This window comes from Cupressus sempervirens, chromosome 7 (genome assembly GCF_028749045.1).
Source record: "Cupressus sempervirens isolate cs-2001-9-10 chromosome 7, ASM2874904v1, whole genome shotgun sequence".
Classification (NCBI taxonomy): Eukaryota; Viridiplantae; Streptophyta; class Pinopsida; order Cupressales; family Cupressaceae; genus Cupressus; species Cupressus sempervirens.
Window position 1 is genome coordinate 891,443,666 of NC_143124.1, and position 16,357 is coordinate 891,460,022.

A 16,357-nucleotide genomic window follows, 5' to 3' on the forward strand; every position below is an offset into this window, starting at 1 on the left:
AGCGGTGCTTTAGAATACAACCCTATGGGAGTAATCTAAAGGCATGCCTAGCAGTTCATCAGTTGAGAGGGGATGCCTCCAATTGGTGGCATCAGGAGGAGATCATAGGAGGAGTGAGGATGGACACCCTTACATGGGAATCATTCCTAGAAAGATTTTGAGAGAGGTACTTGTCAGAGCATTTCTGATAGAAACAGATAGAGGAGTTCCATTCTCTTTATCAGAGAGGCCTTTTAGTGGCTCAGTACGAGAGCAAGTTTCTCGAGCTCCTTCCTTATGTGGAATACATGAAGGATGAGAAACTACGGGTACATCACTTTATCATGGGTTTGAATTTCTCACTTCAGGGTCCAGTTTGGATGGCCTTCCCTACCACCTTTAGACAGGTAGTGGAGATAGCACTAGTGGCAGAGGATACTCGGGGTAGACAAGAATCACGGGATCGGTCTCAGAACTGAAATTCTACCCGACAGAAACCCCCTTGGAAAGGGAATCAGAACTATACACCAGGGTCCTCTAAGGGCCAACAGTCTCAGCAGCAGTAGTAGGAACTCTCACAGTGTTACTAGGGCTCCGAGCCCAAGCAGTGGCAGTCACAACAGGATCAGAAAATACATACCCCACAGCCACAGTCAGTGTAGACTCAGCAGCCTTCCAGGGGTGGATACAGTGGGTCTAGCAGGTCAGGAGGCCCATAGCAGTCAGGATCATAGGATACACGATCTTATACCTGAGGGCCATGCTATGCTTGTGGTGGCATGGGTCATATAGTTATAGAGTGTCCGCAGGGACAGTCATCCAGTGGTCATAGAGGGGCTTTTTCAGAGCCGACAATGGGAGACATGGGCAGGTCCCACAAAGTTTTTACAACAATTGATGATCGCCAGATTGAGCATCAGGTTATAGTTATTGAGGCTTCAGGTGGAGTTGGTCAGCCAGTTAGCGCTAGAGACTATCCCTTTTATTGCTCGACAGACCCTAGCTCCTCGAGGTCGAGAGCTGGACCAAGTTAGGGTCTAGGGGGAATGTTGCGATGAGGTCATGATTTCTTGGGAGAATGCAGCACGGATGCGATCTCTATACCCTTGTCTTTTGATGAACTCTAGGAGGAAGTTCATGCCTAGTGGGGGAGGATGTGAGGCCTCGCCCCGACCCTTCGTAGCCTTAGTTGTTACACTATTATTTTGATACACTCGACTCGAGATGTCGAGACATCATCTGATGCTTAGAACATATTATATTATCTCATGCTGTGTGATGTTATTTTTAGATATTTGATGTCCGTCATTTAATGCTTATGTATATGTATGTTGATGAAATCAGTAAATGTAGGATTGAGACTTTGATTTAAGAGATTTTAAATGGTTAAGAATTAAGCAGGATGAAGAAACCCTTATTGATGTATGTTTCAATTTATGTGGATTTTTGATACGTATACATATATGTACATGTGATTTTACGGGACTACTAATGTGTGCAATGAGTGTGTAGATGTTTAGCCGAGAAACCTTACGAAGGAACATAACTGATCTCTATGTGCTAATTTTCGGAAACCTTGTCCGTAATTCAAGTATTGTATTGTGAGATGTATGTATGTATCTTTCTGTGTTCAGTGAATGTTAGTGTTCATAACTATGTTCTTTTAGTGTCACTTGACACTCGTAAATTGTTTATGTTCTTCAGTGTGCTGATTAGGGTTAGTTGTATAACCTTTGGACCCAAGTTGGTTTAAGTTAGTGTTAGTTTGCTAATTGGGTTCTTAATCGAGTTTAGCCACGCTTAATTTGGATTAGTGCTTAATCTATTTTGTTAGAGTTGTTGGTTGGTCCTAATTATTTTCTAACTTTTGTTTGGCTCTAAACCTATTCCTAAGGCTTTAATCATCAAATTATTATACCCAAAGGGTATGGGTATGGGTTAGGGGTCTTTTCCAACCCCTAAGCCCCTTTTTTTGACTTTTGAGGTCACTCAAAAAGTCTCTTTTTGCCTTTGTGCGAAAATTGACCATGGTTATCTTGAGTTACCTCATCTCACCTCCACTTAGTGTTTAACCATAGTGTGGGTAGAGTTAGGAGTTTCTAGAATTGCCAGTGGGTGGGAGAAGTTATTGATCCCTTTGGTGGTTGAGTTTGAAGCTTATTTAGAGGCCTTTCTTGGACTAGTTGAGGTTGTTACCCAATCTCTACATTTAGAGAGGAGTTCTTGAAGATTGAAGCAAGGAAAGGGAAGCTCTACTCAAACTTATTCATTTGCCATTACCTCTTTGTGAAGGTAGGAATTATCATCTCCCTTGTTCAGATTTCATTCTTGTTTCATGCTTATGCTACCTTGTTGTTGTTTGAATGTTTGTATGTTTGTGGGTATGTTGGGAAGATTTGAAAATCATGTTATTTTGGATGATTTCTTTTCATGTTTATGTTGAAATTTTGAGATTTTCTTGCATGGGTGTTTTGGTATTACTCACCCTTGGATAGGGCAGAAGTGACCAATTTTGGGAAAGGTCTGTTTAGTCGGACTCCAACCAGTGTAGAGTATCTTCTCAAGATGAGAAGAGGGAGAAAGGGTAGGGTGTTATGGGCCCCTACCTGTCAGCACAAACCTTGTATGATTATGGTATGTTGAAATGGAAGAACAGAAGTTTCTTGGTTTATAGCCCCGATTGGGCATCTGTTTGGTGTTGTGCTTCACTTCTCTTGGTTGGAAGAATCCACCTTTCCCTAGTGTTGATTCATTGTGAATCTTATAGTGAAAACCTTGTATGATTTTGCATGTTTGATTTGTTTCTTGGTCATGCTTGTTATCACCTGATCAGATTTTGTTTCCTCCATGATTGTAGAAATGTGTTGTAGAATTTGATATCGAATCCCTTGATGAGGGTCATGAAGGAAATTTATTTTAGTGTTGTAATTTAGGATTGAAATCCTATGTAATTTGTTTCTCAAAACCTTGTTGTAATGGTAACAATGCCGGGTTTTCTTCCTGGTTCTTTCCTGGCTGAGCCTTTGAATCGGGTTTGCCAATAAAAATGGTGATTGAGTAATGTTTTTTAGCATGTGAATCAATCGTAATTTTAAATTGGGATGGGATTGATTGAAAAGTTTTTTTATTTTTCAAAAGACTTTATCCCCACCTTACCTTGCGCCTAGTCCTTGGCAGGCTCTGCCTTGCGCAGTGGGGGACAGACCTACCTTGTACCCTATGTCAGCGCTTGGAGATAGAGCGCTTAGATTGGATGGATAGGTCAGCGCATGGGGTTTTGGAGGGAAGTAGTATAGGATGTGGTGGGTAATTTAGTAGTTAGGTTAGTATTAAATTTTAGTATTAGTTTTTAGTTGTAGTTTAGGTTAGTTGATATGTTATTTTAGTTTAGTTTTAGATTAATTTATTTGTTAATAAATTTAGTTAGATGTTAGATTATTTTGTTTTGTCTTTTGTTTATAATGTTGATTTGAAAATTGTTATTTATTATTTAGTTTCATTTCTAAATTAGTTTAATTTTTAGCATATGTTTTGTTATGAATTAGATAGTTGTCATTTAGATATAGTTTTGTATTATAAGTATGTTAGTTTTTACCTCGTCATTAGTTTTTTAGTTAGTTGTTACAAGTTTTGTTTAATTTTTAAATTAATATAGTTTTATTTTAAGTTAGTTAGTTAGTTTTATAATGTAACTAAGTTGTTATTAGTAGTTAGTTAAATTTATTTTAAATTGTGAGATAGTATGAGTTAGCATGTTATTTACAAATATGTTTTAATTTATTAAAATTGTTTTAGTTAGTAGTATATATTATGTTTTATCGTTACATTATGTTATTGATTAAATTGTTATTACTTTTGAATTAGTTAAATTTAATGTAATTTAGTTAGTTTTATCATTAATGTTAATTTAATCTAAGTATAGATAGTAGTGTTTTGTTTTAATTTTTATAATCGTTTTAGTCCGTCCTAATTAAATAAAGTATAGAAGGTTGATTGACTTTTTGAAATAAGTTTAAATGGGGAATTTATTTAATTAATTTTCTTTTCATATACATTGTTATTTAAGTAAATTTCACATATCATTATAAGTTAATGTAATATCATAAACTTTTGTCTATATCAACTTATTAATGAGAGTAGTAATTTAACAATGTCAAGAACCTATACCTAAAACTATGAGCATAACCTTATCATCTTAGTGCATTTTATTTATCAAAAAAATAAATTAATGTGTGTTTTTTCCCTAGGGGTTTGGGCATGACAGATTAGGGAAGTATTGTACATACTTCATAATTCTTTTTAAAAAAAAATTGGGCCCTATTTCATTGATAAATTTGGGCCAACATATTGTAATTTACTATAACTCTAAAGTGAAAAAAATACTTGTATAAAAGGGCTTAGGGTTAGGGATCTTTCATAAGGTGTGATGCAAAAATTGCTTATTGCAATAGTATTGAGCTATAAGGGATTATAGATTGTAATCAGGTTATAGTCATTGGATCGTAATAATATTGGACTTGCTGTTTGGTGGACATAGCCCAGGGTTTGGGTGAACCACATTAAATCTTGGTGTCTTATATTCTCTTCTTTGTGATATATTGTTTTTTGATATTGTTTATATTTGCATGTAGTTGTTATTTGTATCTGAGGTTAATCCTACAAGTATGGCAAAAAAAAAACCATAAAAGTGGAGATTGTCACTTTTCACTTGTAAATCATGTAGATTTTAATGGAGGTTTAATTTGTTTGGGCCTACTTTGCATTAGGCATACATGAGAGGAGTTCATGATCTAAGACCACAACATTGGAAACTCATTAATCATGAATACAAGTAAAGATAATGGAATTTTGTTAGGTGGACAGGTGGTTGTCATTTCATATTGTTGGCTCTTCTTTTTGCTTTACCATGGACTATAAAATAATCACAAATTCCTCAAGTACTGATATGCCTTGTAGTTAAGTAATTTTTCATCAGAAATCTTCATGGAGTTCTGAGGAGAATTTGATGACTGAACTCAAATTACAGAAGTAAAATAAAAAAGTTGCACTCTAGATGCATAATTTCTACCAACTTACCAATTAATGATTCCTAAAGACTTAGAGGTAATGGAGAGGACTACCAACACTAAGACAAAATGCCACCTAATGCAATTTCAAAAAAACAAAAAACAAAACTTTAATTCAAGTTCTTATGCATTAGTTACTGGTCTCAAAAGTTGAAAGGAAAAAATAAACAAAAAATGGCAGTTGTAGAATTACCCCTTCTGAAAAGCAATAAGTTCATCTTGATGGATAAATATGGGAGTTTTTGTGCTTCTCTTGTGCCTAATATAGATTTTATCACTTAGAAATATGGAGATGGGAATGGGTAGGATGGATAGCCTCTTGTTGCTAGTACCTAACTGGATCTCCAACCAATCTTGTAGTACATAATATGAGCCAACTAAGATATATAGGGCCATCCCTATCTATATAAGAAAGAAACACCAATGAGTTTTTTGCAGTTACTAGTTGATTGTATCAAGGATTCAAAAAGTCAAATATGCAGAGGCCCCTATATTGAATGGGGGCATCTCCAACAATTGCTCTCCGTTGTGATTCTCCTCCACCTCTAGCTACCAATGATGGATTGAATCTCTATCTGCAGTTGTTAAAAGATGAAGAATAATGTTGAGTCCCTTTTCTAGATGGTTTCATGGACCCCAACTATCATTCAAGCTAGGGGACAAGGTAGGTTTATTAGGGTAAAGACATGGGACAGAGATAGGAGACATAGGCTGAGCTCTAGACTAGGGTGGAAATGAGAAGTGGACAAAAAATATACACCCTTGATGAACTAAAAGATAGGTTTGAAGACTAAGGTTATTTGAGTGGATCTTGGGAATGATCCTATTTGAGAAGTTCCAAGAGTATTGTTACAAAACAAATGGTGGAAAGAAGTGTTCCTTATGAGTTTCACTTTGGGTCCACTACCACTCAACATCACTTACTATCTTGTTGATAGTGTAATCTCAAAGAATATTGAAAAATAATAATCCTTGAAATAATTTGTTTCATTAAATATAGTAATATGAAAAAAAAATTAAAAAATTCTTATGAATTATTGATACATTAACGCTCATCATTTTTCATAGTTCTTGTTTAGGTGGTGAAAACCAACTTTGTCCTTCTAATACAAGCTAAAATTGTTCTTGAGCTCGATGAGTTACTTGTTCCAATTTCATCTTCCCAAATGAATACAAGGGAAATCAAATATTAGCTTTTACTAGATGCTGAAAAAATTGATGACTAGACCAATTTTATGAGCAATTAAGAAAACCTCAAAAGTCACTTTATATGGATAACATCTCATGTTGTAACCTTATAATGAAAATGAACAATAACTGCATGGTACGATAGGGTACAAGAAGCAAAATTTCAAAAAAATAAAAATCAATAAGAATAAACAAGGTTTAAGATTTAGTAATAGATATTTTTTCCCATATTATATACCCATTCCTTTGAAAATATTGGTTATTATGATTCATGAAGTATGTACACCTTAAGATGATACATTTATATAAACCTTTAAACAATATAGCATTTTCCTCCATAGTTTAAAGTAAAATATATATTTTTAGTACCTAAAAGGTTGTTGTAGTCTCTAGTGCCACCTTAGGAATGACAAATTGCTCCTTTTTTAGGAATTGTGAACATCGTTCAAAGCTTGTCATCCAAATCTGAGAACAATATAATTGAAATGAAGTCGTTGTGAACAAAAAAGGTCAAGTCTTGATAACATTAAAATATAAAGACAGTAAAGAAAGAAATGGTATATAATATATATCTAAGAAAATTTGCAAAAGCAACAACATTGCCAACCATTTCTAGGTCTTTGCATCTTCAATTTTTTTAGGCATTTGTGGATGACTCATATCTTTATCAATAAAAATGACTTCAACCAGTGCTGTATCCTCCAACCTTTTGCCAACTTTTCCTTCAACTTTAATCAAATCCAAGTTAACATCTTTTCTTTCAAAATCTACAATAGCAAGAACTCCTTTGACTAGGAAAACACTTGGGTTCTTTGCCAGTTCACCCATCAACAAGCAAAATGCTTTTATTTACAATATTGATGAAATGTCTTCATTTTGATTTGACATTATCTAGTATAGTAGGCTACATGGAGCATTTTTTTTTTACCTATGGCATCAAATGAGAAAAAAAGAGCCTTGGCAACAAAGATGGATTTAGAAGCAAAGATTCTCACTTCTTGGGCAGTGTTTGGTCTTGTACAAACCACATATGAAGCTACCATTAAAATTGCATATGTAAATTGGCTATGTCCTCCACCTTAATAGGAGATTTTGGTGGATCATTCATAGGGAGCTATCATAAATCTACACATTGTTATGCGAGTCTTTCCAACACTAGACTCACATACTTACTTTGGCATGATTCATATTTTCAAAGTGAATATTCTAGACATCCTTGCAAAAATTAGCTATCAATTGTTTAATTAAGTCAAGTACCAGAGGCAATTTTTTTACTAATATGATCTTAAACTAATCTATATTTGTAAGGTTGTGATTTCATGGAGGACTTCCTACAAAATACAGGTCAATTTTTTTGCTCTCAAGAAGCTCAAGCTTGAGAATGAAGATGAGGGAATTTATGTCAGTTTACTAAGGGAGATGTCACTCTTAAAGGCACTTTCTAATAGAAATTACATTGTAAGGTATGAAATGCATATGCAACCTCAATGTCAACTCTCAATGTTAAACAAAAAGGTATGAAAAAAGAATTGTACATGAGAAATAAAATCAAACTTTTGGGTTTCATAAACAACGATTTTTTTCTAAATTATTTTACTTTTTAAGTTGAGGGGTGCAACCCACCTGATTAACTAGAAAAAACTTGCTGATAAAATAATGTATCAAGGAATTGAGATATACTTATCATGTCATCTCAGTGATCCATTATCATGTTTAAGTTCTATGTTATTTAGTGTTTCCTATAGAAGTTAGTGAGCTTAAAAGTCATAAGAATTCAAGTAACCATCATCAAGAAGAAAACCATAAGTATGAAACTACAAGAAAATTGATATAGAAGATATAGCCATAGGGGAAACTTGACATATTTTTCCATTGATAAAACTCTCAGAACAAAGGTATTATATGTTATGTAACTTTGATAAAATATAGAATGAAACGTGTATGATCTTTAATTTTCCATTATACAATGATGTCAAACAGAGTTATGGAGATTTTTCAATCACAACATAGTACGTTAATTTTTTGGCTTATAGAATAGTTTTGGCATAGTGACTATATTTTTGATGAGCCCTCTCCACCACCATCATGTGTTTTTGGTGTGATGGAAAAATCCATATGGTATCAGAACACAGGTCATTGGCTAGAGTCCCTCACACCTTTTGACCCTTCACCCATTCTTAGGTTATCAACATGATATGTAGTGGGTGCAAATCCTATATGATAAATGGTTGTATCTGACTCCATCATGTGGGCGGTGTTGGCATAGCGACCATATCCGCCCTCTCCACCACCAAAACTTTCTTTTGGTATGATGGAAAGATCTACAAATAGTTTTAAGGAAGCCAATTTTCTTCACCAAACCTTTGATTAAAGCTTGTTATTAAAGTTGGGCTACAACCCCACCTTTTGTGAAGTGGGCTTTGGTTTAAAAGAATAATATATGAAAATTTACATTATGACACCTAAAAAGAATAATTGTACTTAATGAAAATTTTTAACACTTCTAATATGACATACTGTGTTATGAAGACAGGGAATGGGTATAGAGGAGGTGTGGCTATTTGTTATTATGTATTTATTCTATATCAGTAGAACATGATTTTCTAGGTGTTTTTGATTCGGTGAGTCCAATAAAAATGTGTTAAAAGACAATTATATTCGGATGTTGACTTTGATAAATATTTCTAAATATGTGTGAAAAGAGAATTATAATTGGATATTTTCAACTTTGACAAATGTTTCTAATAATTGTGTAAGAAGATAACTATATTATCATATTTTGGACTTTGACAAATATAATCATATTCAAATGTTTTCTACTTAGACAAATATTTTTTAAATTCTTATGAAAATATTAATACAATTATAGTTGGATGTTGTCCACTTTGACAAAGATATCTAAATTTTGACTTTGACAAATATATCTAAATTTATCTGAAAAGACAATCATATTCAGATGTTTTCTTCCCTCGAAAAAATACTTGTTTATATAAAATCCCCTTTTCAACAACTTTATTGATAAATTGGTATTTAATTGTAGATTATTGGACGTGAAACATATAAATCACATGCATGATAAGCTCCTTTTGTATTTGGTTTTTCAATACCTAGACTTTGATCTCAAGAAGTATATTGCTGGTTATTATCGTGGACAAAAGAAATTGCCTCCCCAGATTATCAAGGTAATTTCTTTTAACTATATGAATAAGTAACCATCATGTTATTTGCTTGTATACACAGATAATGTTGGAAAAAAATGGAGCCTTTAAAGCTATGAGACATTGAGAAAGGATTAAAATTTAATATCAATCACGAAGGAGCTCTATTGTTGAATGTTGTTAATTTTTCAAGATTCCATGTAATTGCTCAGTTGGGTTTTTTAAAATGATGCATGAAGGAAATGTTTTTTCTTTCAATAATTTAATTGTTATCTTGTTATATTCTTTCTATGATTGTAAGTTAATTGTTGGATTGTAGAGCTTCTTGTACCAGATATGCACGGGTGTTTCTTACTACCAAAGTAGGGGGTGTAATGCATAGGTGCTCCCATTTGTATAACCTGGATGGTAAAAAATTTAGTTCTTTTGAATATTGTTGTTGTTTTTTCAATCTATTTCATTTGAAGCATTATTAGAATGTGCAGGGATTTGAAGTTCGGCAATCTACTGGTGGACCAAGAAAGAGGTTTTATCAAAATTGCAAATCTTGGACTCGGAAGAACATTCACTATTCCTATCAAGAAATGCACCCATGAAGTGGGACATTTTTAAAAAAATTATTTGGCTTTCAGATTCTATTTTCTTCTTGCCCAACTGATAACTATTTAAGATTAATTGGAATTGAAGCAATAAAGGCCACTGTATGCTATCTCAATTTTCAATCTAGATGCTAGAGATATAGTAATATGAAAAAAAAATAAAAAAATTCTTATGAATTATTGATACATTAACGCTTATCATTTTTCATAGTTCTTGTTTAGGTGGTGAAAACCAACTTTTTCCTTCTAATACAAGCTAAAATGGTTCTTGAGCTCGATGAGTTACTTGTTCCAATTTCATCTTCCCAAATGAATACAAGGGACATCAAATATTAGCTTTTACTAGATGCTGAAAAAATTGATGACTAGACCAATTTTATGAGCAATTAAGAAAACCTCAAAAGTTAGTTTATATGGATAACATCTCATGTTGTAACCTTATAATGAAAATGAATAGTAACTGCATGGTAGGATAGGGTACAAGAAGCAAAATTTCAAAAAAAAAATTCAATAATAATAAATAAGGTTTAAGATTTAATAATATATATTTTTTCCCATATTATATACCCATTCCTTTGAAAATATTGGTTATTATGATTCATGAAGTATGTACACCTTAAGATGATACATTTCTATAAACCTTTAAACAATATAGCATTGTCCTCCATATTTTAAAGTAAAATATATCTTTTTAGTACCTAAAAGGTTGTTGTAGTCTCTAGTGCCACCTTAGGAATGACAAATTGCTCCTTTTTAAGGAATTGTGAACATCGTTCAAAGCTTGTCATCCAAATCTGAGAACAATAGAATTGAAATGAAGTCGTTGTGAACAAAAAAGGTCAAGTCTTGATAACATTAAAATATAAAGATAGTAAAGAAAGAAATGGTATATAATATATATCTAAGAAAATTTGCAAAAGAAACAACTTTGCCAACCATTTCTAGGTCTTTGCATCTTCAATTTTTTTAGGCATTTGTGGATGACTCATATCTTTGTCAATAAAAATGACTTCAACCAGCTCTGTATCCTCCAACCTTTTGCCAACTTTTCCTTCAACTTTAATTGAATCCAAGTTAACATCTTTTCTTTCAAAATCTACAATAGCAAGAACTTCTTTGACTAGGAAAACACTTGGGTTCTTTGCCAGTTCACCCATCAACAAGCAAAATTTTTTTATTTACAATATTGATGAACTGTCTTGATTTTTCTTTGACATTATCTAGTATAGTAGGCTACATGGAGCATTTTGTTTTACCTATGGCATCAAATGAGAAAAAAAGAGCCTTGGCAGCAAAGATGGATTTAGAAGCAAAGATTCTCACTTCTTGGGCAGTGTTTGGTCTTGTACAAACCACATATGAAGCTACCATTAAAATTGCATATGTAAATTGGCTATGTCCTCCACCTCAATAGGAGATTTTGTTGGATCATTCATAGGGAGCTATCATAAATCTACACATTGTTATGCGAGTCTTTCCAACACTAGACTCACATACTTACTTTGGCATGATTCATATTTTCAAAGTGAATATTCTAGACATCCTTGCAAAAATTAGCTATCAATTGTTTAATGAAGTCAAGTACTAGAGGAAATTTTTTTACTAATATGATCTTAAACTAATCTACATTTGTAAGGTTGTGCTTTCATTGAGGACTTCTTACAAAATACAGGTCAATTTTTTTGCTCTCAAGAAGCTCAAGCTTGAGAATGAAGATGAGGGAATTCATGTCAGTTTACTAAGGGAGATGTCACTCTTAAAGGCACTTTCTAATAGAAATTACATTGTAAGGTATGAAATGCATATGCCACCTCAATGTCAACTCTCAATGTGAAACAAAAAGGTATGAAAAAAGAATTGTATGTGAGAAATAAAATCAAACTTTTGGGTTTCATAAACAACGAATTTTTTCTAAATTATTTTACTTTTTAAGTTGAGGGGTGCAACCCACCTAATTAACTAGAAAAAACTTTCTAATAAAATAATATATCAAGGAATTAAGATATACTTATCATGTCATCTCAGTGATCCATTATCATGTTTAAGTTCTATGTTATTTAGTGTTTCCTATAGAAGTTAGTGAGCTTAAAAGTCATAAGAATTCAAGTAACCATCATCAAGAAGAAAACCATAAGTATGAAACTACAAGAAAATTGATATAGAAGATATAGCCATAGGGGAAACTTGACAGATTTTTCCATTGATAAAACTCTTAGAACAAAGGTATTATATGTTATGTAACTTTGATAAAATATAGAATGAAAGATGTATGATCTGTTGTTTAGTGTGGAGCCTGATCAGTCCCCAAGTGGGAGATTGTTAGATTGTGGTGATTGATCAGGAAAGTACTGTACATACTTCATAAATAGTGGGGTTCGGGGCATCGCCCCGAAAATTTTTTTTTTGGAAGTAGCCGACATGGTAGCCGACATATTATGGCCGACATATGGCCGACATGTTATAACCCTAAAGCGGTTTAATAATTGTATAAAAAGGGCTTAGGGTTGGGTATTTTTCATATGTGGTGATACGAAATTGGTTCTTGCGGCGGTATTGAGCTGTAAGGGATTACGGATTGTAATCAGGTTGTAATCACTGGATTGTAATAAGATCGGACTTGCTGTTTGGTGGACGTAGCCCAGGGATTGGGTGAACCACGTTAAATCTTGGTGCCTTGTGTTCATTTCTGTGTGTTCTATTATTTTCTGTTATTGGTTATATTTGCATGTAGTTTTTATTTCTATCCGTGGTTTATCCTAACATGATCTTTAATTTTCCCTTATACAATGATGTTAAATAGAGTTATGTAGATTTTTCAATCACAACATAGTATGTTAATTTTTTAGCTGATAGAATAGTTTTGGCATAGTGACTATATTTCTGATGAGCCCTCTCCACCACTAGCATGTGTTTTTGGTGTGATGGAAAAATCTACATGGTATAAGAAAAAAAGTCATTGGCTAGAGTCCCTCACACCTTTTGACCCTTCACCCATGCTTAGGTTATCAACATGATATGTAGTGGGTGCAAATCCTATACGATAAATAGTTGTATCTCACTCCATCATGTGGGGGGTGTTGGCATAGGGACCATATCCGCCCTCTCCACCACCAACACTTTCTTTTGGTATGATGGAAAGATCTACAAATAGTTTTAAGGAAGCCAATTTTCTTCACCAAACCTTTGATTAAAGCTTGTTATTAAAGTTGGGCTACAACCCCGCCTTCTGTGAAGTGGGCTTTGGTTTAAAAGAATAATATATGAAAATTTACATTATGACACCTAAAAAGAATAATTGTACTTAATGAATTTTTTAACACTTCTAACATGACATACTGTGTTATGAAGACAGGGAATGGGTATAGAGGAGGTGTGGCTGTTTGTTATTATGTATTTATTCTATATCAATAGAACATGGTTTTCAGGTGTTTTTGATTCGGTGAGTCCAATAAATATGTGTTAAAAGAAAATTATATTGGGATGTTGACTTTGATAAATATTTCTAAATATGTGCAAAAAGAGAATTATAATTGAATATTTTCAACTTTGACAAATGTTTCTAAAAATTGTGTACGAAGATAACTATATTATCATATTTTGGACTTTGACAAATATAATCATATTCAAATGTTTTCTACTTAGACAAATATTTTTTAAATTTTTTATGAAAATATTAATACAATTATAGTTGGATGTTGTCCACTTTGACAAAGATATCTAAATTTTGACTTTGACAAATATATCTAAATTTATCTGAAAAGACAATCATATTCATATCTTTATACTTTGACATGAAAAGACAATAATATTCAGATGTTTTCTTCCCTTGGAAAAATACTTGTTTATATAAAATCCCCTTTTCAACAATTTTATTGATAAATTGGTATTTAATTGTAGATTATTGGACATGAAACATATAAAGCACATACATGATAAGCTCCTTTTGTATTTGGTTTTTCAATACATAGACTTTGATCTCAAGAAGTATATTGCTGGTTATTATTGTGGACAAAAGAAATTGCCCCCCCAGATTATCAAGGTAATTTCTTTTAACTATATGAATAAGTAACCATCATGTTATTTGCTTGTATACATAGATAATGTTTGCAAAAAATGGAGCCTTTAAAACTATGAGACATTGAGAAAGGATTAAAATTTAATATCAATAACGAAGGAGCTCTATTGTTGAATGTTGTTAATTTTTCAAGATTTCATGTAATTGCTCAGTTGGGTTTTTTAAAATGATGCATGAAGGAAATGTTTTTTCTTTCAATAATTTAATTGTTATCTTGTTATATTCTTTCTATGATTGTAAGTTAATTGTTGGATTGTAGAGCTTCTTGTACTAGATATGCACGGGTGTTTCTTACTGCCAAAGTAGGGGGTGTAATGCATAGGTGCTCCCATTTGTATAACCTGGATGGTAAAAAATTTAGTTCTTTTGAATATTGTTGTTGTTTTTTCAATCTATTTTGTTTGAAGCATTATTAGAATGTGCAGGGATTTGAAGTTCGGCAATCTACTGGTGGACCAAGAAAGAGGTTTTATCAAAATTGCAAATCTTGGACTCGGAAGAACATTCACTATTCCTATCAAGAAATGCACCCATGAAGTGGGACATTTAAAAAAAATTATTTGGCTTTCGGATTATATTTTCTTCTTACCCAACTGATAACTATTTAAGATTAATTGGAATTGAAGCAATAAAGGCCACTGTATGCTATCTCAATTTTCAATCTAGATACTAGAGATGAAGAGATCATTTCGTACTTTAGGGTCTATATGAAATTATTGAAAAAACAACAAAGACATGGACACCATGTATTTAACTTAGGGTAACATGAATTTTAATCTAGATGCCAAAGGCAATGAGCCCATACTAAACTTTACAGACTATATATGAACTTATTAAAATAATAATTAGTACCCTAGCACCACGGTTTTAGGGCTTATATAGGTTAATTTATGTTTTGTTTGAACTTGATGCATAGGGCTTGTGCTCAACTATAGATTTTACTGATGTCGGTTTAATTAAATTTAGCTACATTCTCAATAGGTGCATTATACCACAAAAGTATGTTCATGCTTCATTTGGCATTTGATGCAGTGTATTCAACTTCAGGTTCTAGGGAACTCTGTTATGTTCAAATCAACTTGAGCTATTATTTTGACATTCCTTTAATACCTTGCTTCTTGCTACAGATTATGACCCTTTGGTATAGGGCTCCTGAGGTGATTTTGGGAGACACCCTTTACTCCACAGCTGTGGACATGTGGTCTGTTGGCTGTATATTTGGTAAGCTTTTTCCAATCTACTACATTGATTTAACCGGTGTACATATTTCTACTTCTCTTAAGAATTTTTATCTTCTATCTTTTATATTCTATTGCTCTTAATTATCTATTCCACTACAATTTTATGACTCATGGATATTTGAAACTGGTTCTTAATTATGTAGCAGACACGTCCCGAATGAAGCCTTTGTTTATGGGAGATTCAAAAATAAGCCAACTCATTAATATTTTCAGGTAAGAACAATTTTCCAGTCAAATAATCAAAACATGAGATTTTGCAAAGAGAAATGATTAACTATTTTCTACTCAGCCCCATTTTATCCCTTGAATGATCTGATTATCACGGTCCATCTTAACAACTGTGATTCTATGTTTATATGCATTAGGTCTCTAGGAACACCTAATGAAAGCACATGGCCAGGAGTCATCAAGCTGGTAGATTGGCATATCTATCCTCAATGGAAAAATAATGACTTAAGGATCCTTGTTCCTGAATTGGATCCAAATGGTTTGGACTTGTTGTCTGTAAGTGTTCTCCAATTGTATTCTTGTACTCTTTTACTTCTCTACCAATGTGCAGTCGATTTAAAAAATAAAATTTAAACTAACTTTTCTGTTGTTGCAGAAAATGCTTACATATGAGCCATCGAAGAGAATCTCAGCTAAGAAGGCAGCAGAACATCCTTATTTTGCCGATCTTGATAAATCTCAAATTGACATATGAAGACTGAAGCAATTGGATAGTGTACTTAATCACAACATATTTTGTTTCACATTTTCTTGACTAGCATTTATGTTAAGGTGTTGTTGAGGTGCCATATTTGCCCACGAAGTTTTGGTGGGAATGCATATATCAGCATTCCAAGGATTTGAAAGAATATATTCTCTATCGAAATGCATTGTCAATGTAGAAGCGATATTTCTCTATAGTTTCCTACTAATAGCTTTGTTTGTTTTGGAGGTGATTTATGTGTTACATGTTTAGTTAAGTGCTAGCTATGGTCTTTTAACAATGTAGAATTAAAAATAGCTAACAATTGGCAACATAACTTAAAATGGTTGATTGGTTAGC

The 16,357-nt window shown here is 33.0% G+C and overlaps 1 pseudogene; it reads left to right on the plus strand.

Moving 5' to 3' along the window:
- Positions 1-833: 833 nt before the first annotated feature.
- LOC149550362 (cyclin-dependent kinase B1-1-like) lies at positions 834-16,009 on the plus strand (annotated as a pseudogene).
- Positions 16,010-16,357: the final 348 nt, after the last annotated feature.